The sequence below is a fragment of the Leptopilina heterotoma genome, unplaced genomic scaffold (genome assembly GCF_015476425.1).
Source record: "Leptopilina heterotoma isolate Lh14 unplaced genomic scaffold, ASM1547642v1 Lhet_312, whole genome shotgun sequence".
Classification (NCBI taxonomy): domain Eukaryota; kingdom Metazoa; phylum Arthropoda; class Insecta; order Hymenoptera; family Figitidae; genus Leptopilina; species Leptopilina heterotoma.
In genome coordinates this window covers 128,932-135,315 of record NW_025111013.1, presented here as the reverse complement: position 1 = coordinate 135,315, position 6,384 = coordinate 128,932, and the positions used below count along the sequence as shown (strand labels likewise).

Sequence of the window (6,384 nt, the reverse complement as noted above, 5' to 3'; positions counted from 1 at the left end):
AATTCACAATTTTATAATTTACTACAAATATATAAAAAAACACTGCACTGTTGACGCTTTTGTTTCGATCAATAATAAATGAAGCAAATATTTACAATATTATTAATAATTAATAATTAATAATAATAGAACATAATTAATATTTCTGGTAATTAATATAATTAATAATTGAATTATAATTAAGATTTATTTTTTATTTTAACTACTTTAATTAATTTAATTAATTTAATTATTATTTAATTTCTTTTAAAAATTTAATCTTTTAGTTCTTATCTTTTTATAACAAAAAATCATTTTCTATTTTAAAAAAATTAATTCCTTACTAAATGAATATGTAATTTTGATTATTTTTCTCTTTTCTAAATTTTTTCTTTTAAATTAGTCGAAAAAAATCGTATTTGTTTTAAAATAGTAAAAAAAGTCGCATTTTAGTAAAATTAGTTGTAAAATTTAGTATTTTTTGAAAATAGTTTTCAAAAAATTGAAGAAAAGTCGAAAAAGTTGCATTTTTTGGAAAAGAGTCGGAAATAGAATAAAAAAGACGAAAAAAGCCGAAAAAGTCGCATTTTTTATAATTAGTTGAAAAAAGTTGCATTTATTTTGAAAATACTTGTAAAAAGTCGAATTCAAGTTAAATTATAGTCGAATAAAGTAACATTTTTTTAATATAATCGAAAAAAGTCAAGAAAAAAAGACGAAAAAGTTGCATTTTAGTAAAATTAATTCTAAAAAATCGCATTTATTTTGAAAACAGTTGGAAAAAGTCTCATTTTAGTAAAATTAATTGAAAAAAGTCGTATTTTTGGAAAATAGTCTTAAAAAATCGAAAAAATTTCGCATTTTTTAAAAAAAAAGTCGGAAATAGGCGAAATAGTCGCATTTTAGTGAAATTAGTCGAAAAAAGTCGTATTTTTCAAAAACAGTCTTAGAAATCGAAAAAGTCGCATTTTTTGGAAAATAGTCGGAAAAAAGACGAAAAAGTCGCATTTTGGTAAAATTGGTCGAAAAAAGTCGTATTTTATAAATAAATATGAACATCTTTTTATTCTAGAAAAAATTTGTCAGTGACAATTTTCCCGCCAATTAATATTTTTCCTTTTTCTAATTCGCAAGTGTTTAAAACCTCAAATTAGTTTTTACGGCAATTATCTATTAATTAACGAATTAACAATTGTCACATATAAAAAAATAGGATTAAAAATAACAAAAAACAAAATTATCTGAAACGTGCAAGAAAGTAAACAAGTCTTTACGAAGAAGGAAAATAACCTCAAAATTCATAACAATGAAATAATGGAACAAAAGATTTAAATATCAAATATAAATAAACTTTCATTTTCTTTCTCACCTGTTTATGGTAATTATCCCTCAGTCCCGCAGAGTTTTTCACCGGTGTTATTGTTATTGACCCAACACTCATTTGTGATACAATCCCTATACAGTCCCCATGAAAACCCCATATACATATTCAAATAACAAGACAGAGAGAGAGAGAAATATTCTGAATTTCTCCCCAGAATTTTCACATTTTCCGGTAGTTGTTTTTATAATAGAAAAAAAGCAGACTTACCGGTTCAATGAACTTGTTGCGACGGGTGGAGTGAGGGGGCCGACACGCGAAGGTTTATAAACACTTTGGGAATAGATAAGAAAATTTTTGCCGGTGATAGTTGCGTGACTCTCTTTTTCATTTATAATATAGACGGAGCGGGAGTTATTTTTGTTGTTGGCTGTACTGTATATAGAGAAATTAGTTCGTTTACCGACTGATAGAGGACGTCAGTTCAACTACTCGCCCCGTCCAGGCGGTATGGCTCTCCACACACATTGTGTCCGAATATTTCCAAGTGAATAAAGTGAATTGAATTCCCCTGTGTGTGGAATGCCGCAATCAGCCATCGTTTACTAACTAAACGGAATCAACAATTAGTGTCGATACTTTCCTTTTTCTTGGTAAGTCACATGAAAAAAATGATTATTCAATTAATTTAAGTTCACTATTTTCGCGCCTCGACAACTTTCTTTTCGGGTGGAGATTATATTCTCTACCTTCTCTACACGCGGGAGAGACGTTCACGTCGTCTGCCACTTACTTGTCAAAATTCATTTTTTATCTTGTTTTTCCTTTTTTTAACTCCTATAATAATCGATGGGATTTTTTCTCATTTTTACTTCTATATTTCGCAAAATTCCCATCGTCTTATTTTTGAGGTTAGGAAATGGTTTTTTGGGAAATTGGGGAAATTTTATAGTTTTTCGTAGGTATTTTTTTGGATTAGAGATTAGGAGAAAGGGGAGATAGAAAAACAGAAAAGGAAATGAACTGAATCGAGAATCAGCTGATTGGAATTTATTTTTTTTTCGATAATTAAAGTAATTTTTCCGTGTTTTTCGGGGTGGGTTTTTTTCGATGCGTGAAAATGGAGTGTATTTTTTATTCAAATGTCCAGTTTTGTAGGATGTGAAGGTCATATTTGTTTTTCACGCATATATCATCGCAGTAGAAACGAAAATTGGAAATTTTCGAGTCAATTCCGGAAAATGTCGCAGGTATTTAATAGTAATTTTGAAGGTTAATTTCATACAGGGGTTATTGTTTTCCTTTTAAAGAACGAATTTGATAGAAAGACAATTATTTTGTATCAAGAACGAGTTATTTTGAAAGTAATTTACAGTATCATTATTTATCCATTATTATTATTATTTACCTTTCTTGTAATTCGGGAAATATCCTTTAAATTAGTTCCTGTTCTAACGTTTGCAATGTTAAAAAGGTTATGTTAAAAAAAGGAATATTCCTATATAATATTCGAAGTGCAGTAATATTTTAAACTCGAGTTTAATTTTAATTTAATTTTAATTTTATTATTTAACAGTAATTGTAGGTTATTTTTGAATATTTCTATTTCTTGTACAATATTTTTTTACACTTTTTTCTTCGAAAAGTAATTCAAAAAATGTTTTTGCAAACTTGAGTGCATATGCGGGAGTTGAAAAGATAAAAGATGAAATACGTTCGGAGTTTATAAATAATTCTTTTTGATGGACCATATTCGTTCGACATTGGCTATAAATCTTGTTTGAAAAAATGCCTCTTTTTCACTATGGCTAAAAATATTATTTGCATGTGGACAAAAGAAAACACAACTGGACTTCGTGGTACTTAAACTGAATTCAATTTATTTTTTGTCGAGAAAAAATGAATTTTAAATTAATTTATTAAGAAAATTAAATTAAACTTTTAACAAAATTAAATTGACTTGACAGATTAAATCTTAGTTCTCGAATGAAAAAAGGATTCGTTCTTGCTTTGGAATTATTTTACGAAGGCAGTTAATTTTTTTTACTTTTTTAGAAAAAATTATTAATTCGCAATTAATATATAATAATGGGAATAATGGTAATAATTGTGGTATTATTTTTTAGGTTAAGTTTTGAATTACATGAGGTGGATAAACTATTTTTTAGAGTAGAGTCATATTTATATTAGGAGAAATTTTATCTATTTGAGAAAAAAGAGATATTTTCACTTCTGGAACTTGATTTTTATTATGAGGTCTCTCAAATAAGAAACATTATTGTGTAAACTATTAAGTATGGCAAAGTGTTTACTTCTCGTGACAGGTCGACTGGAAGAATCGTTTTTGTACTCAGTCATTGAAAACTGAGCCACTGGATCACCTGTTTGATTTTACCTGATGAGATGAAATTTATTGTTTATAATTTTCTCTCTCTTTCTTTCTTTTTCTTCCTCTTTCTCTATCTTTTAGTTTGGACAAAACTTATATTATTTTTACTCATTTCTCTCTTTTTCTCTCTTTCTTTCTGTTTTGGGAAATAATTATTTTCTTATTTTTATTTTTCTATTTGCCGCATTTACGATTTTTTAAATTTTCAATTAAAGGAAAGAATTCCTTTTTTGCGTGGAAATTTTTCTCTTACTTTCAGTTTGGAAAAAATTATTACTACTTTTTGTGTTTTTAATTATTTTTTTTCATTTGTCATCAAATCAATAATCAAATTCACTGGCAATTATATAGAATATTGTACATATTATTCGAGGGGATTTTATAAATAAAATTCGTAAATTTATAAATTTCATCAAATATTTAAACTCCGGAAAGAAAGTTTTCCAGGGATAATGACATTTTTTTTTCTTTATTAATAGAATACTTCGAATCACAATGATAAATTATTCAACTTTTATAAATTAAGTTGTTATTATTGACCTAATTTTTTATTCAGCAAACTTTTCGTTTTTATTTATATCTAAAATATAATAAAAGGCGGAATATTTTTTTTAAGCAAGAAAATGGTCAATTATTAAAATAATAAATTAATAATTATAATAAATAATAATTAATTTAGACAAAAAATTTTCAGTGAAATAATAAACTATAATTATTATAATTTAAATAATAATTTCTACGACGGACAAAAAATAATAAATAACTTAATAAAATAATAATAACTTAAAAATGAGGGAATAAATATTTTTATTTACTTTTTGTTTAATAATTAGAGGAAAATAAAAGAAATTCGTGCAATAAATTAGCTTTAAAGTGATTATACAAAAGGAAGAGGATATTTTTTCCGGGTAGAAAGTAAAGTATTTTTGTGTAAGGAAAAGAATAAAAAGTAGTGAATGAAAATGCTTTTGACGTCAATGCAGTGGGTGATCTCGCGGAAACATCAGAAATCTTTCGATTTCGACATCCTTGACATGGAATGCATCTCGAAGGTCAAAGCAAAAGTTGTTTCATTCACGTGGGCTTATTCCCTTAAAGGGACATTGCGCAAAATATAATTGAAAATTATGTGACAAAACGCCTATACAAAAATCATAAATCCAATCACTTTCCCTTTTCTATTTATTTTATTCAGGAAACACTATTTATTCTTTTCCTTATTTTTCATTATTAAAAAAGTAGAAAAAAAATACAAAAAACGATTTTTGATTTTTTTTGTCTTAATTAAAGTCAAGGACCAAATTTTAGAAAGAAGGGAAAAAAATAAAAATAGTACAATTCTAGTTCAATATTGGTGATTAAAAATAGTTCTCGGGTCAATGAAACTTGACGTTCGGACTATATTTATAAGAAATATAACTCGTGGGGCTATAAGCCATTTTTTTTTTTAATATGCCTATAGGAATTTTTCTTTTTAACGATCTAATTTTAATGTTATTCAAAGCTCACAATTTTGTAGAAAGAAAGCTTGTAAATTTTTGCATAGAACATTGTTTCTATAATAGAAAAAGTACATTCAAGCTTTCTGCATGCAAATAACGACTATGATTTTTATTGCTTTTTTCATGTTTTTTTTTTATTTCGAAATTGACTTTCGAAGTTCCTTTAAAAATCACCGAAGTTATATATAAGTTGGAAATGAACGTTTCATAAAATAAAATTATTAAATATTTATTCATAAAAAAAATGTTCCACTGTCCAATCTTTTATGAAAATAATTAATTTTTGTCAAGAATTTTGTTACAATTTTCAAAAATCAACTTTTGAAAAGTTTTAATTTAAAATTTTGAAAATAAAAATCTTTTTAAATAATTGAAATTTTGTAAAATTTAATTAAAAATAATTCATTTTTGTCAAGTATTATGTTATAATTTTTGAAAATCAACTTTTTAAAGAGTTTTAATTAAAAATTTTGAAAATAATTAAATTTTTAAAAATGTTAATATGAAAAAACTTTAAATGTATATTTAAAAATGAAAATTAATGTAAATTAGCTTCTAATTTCTTAAAATTTAATATTTTCAGTATTTTCAATTATATATTTCTGAAAAATTTAAATTCTTTCCAAAAAGTAACATTTTAGACTTATTTTTAACATTTTGGAGAAAAAAATTATGTTCAAAATTTCTAATTAAAAATGAAAATTCATCAAAAAATTAATTAGTAAATTATTTATTTCAATTATACAAAAATTCTTTTAAGAAATTCAATTATATCCGAAAAATTACATTAAAATATTTTTAAAAACTAATATATTTATAATTAAAATTCTTCAAAAGTTTGATTTATTTTTATGTATATTTTTTAAAAATTCAATTATTTTTAAAAGATGTTACCAAATTTCAATTGTTTGCAAATTTTTCAATTATATATAATTAAAGAAAACTTTTATCCTTCAAAAATTATTTAAATGTATTTTTAAGAAATTAATTGTAAGAATTTCTTTATTATAATTTTTTGAAAATATGATTCCATTAATATTCTAACAAAAAAAGAAGGACAGCTAATTTACAGTTTCAATTATTATAAAAAAATTGAATTTTTGTATTTAAATAATCGAATTTCAAAAGAATTTTCGGAAAATCATTTAAAATAATCGTTGTAGAGATCAAGGTTTAGTTGAAAAATTGTAGAA

General features: G+C 24.5%; 1 protein-coding gene across 1 annotated transcript in view; it reads left to right on the top strand.

Moving 5' to 3' along the window:
* Positions 1-1,643: 1,643 nt before the first annotated feature.
* Positions 1,644-6,384, top strand: part of LOC122504719 (tubulin polyglutamylase TTLL5) — a 58,745-nt gene continuing 54,004 nt past the window's right edge. Inside the window, exon 1 of the mRNA XM_043615932.1 lies at positions 1,644-1,953. The gene's annotated coding sequence lies outside the window, so the exon portion shown is untranslated. The remainder of the gene's footprint in view (positions 1,954-6,384) is intronic.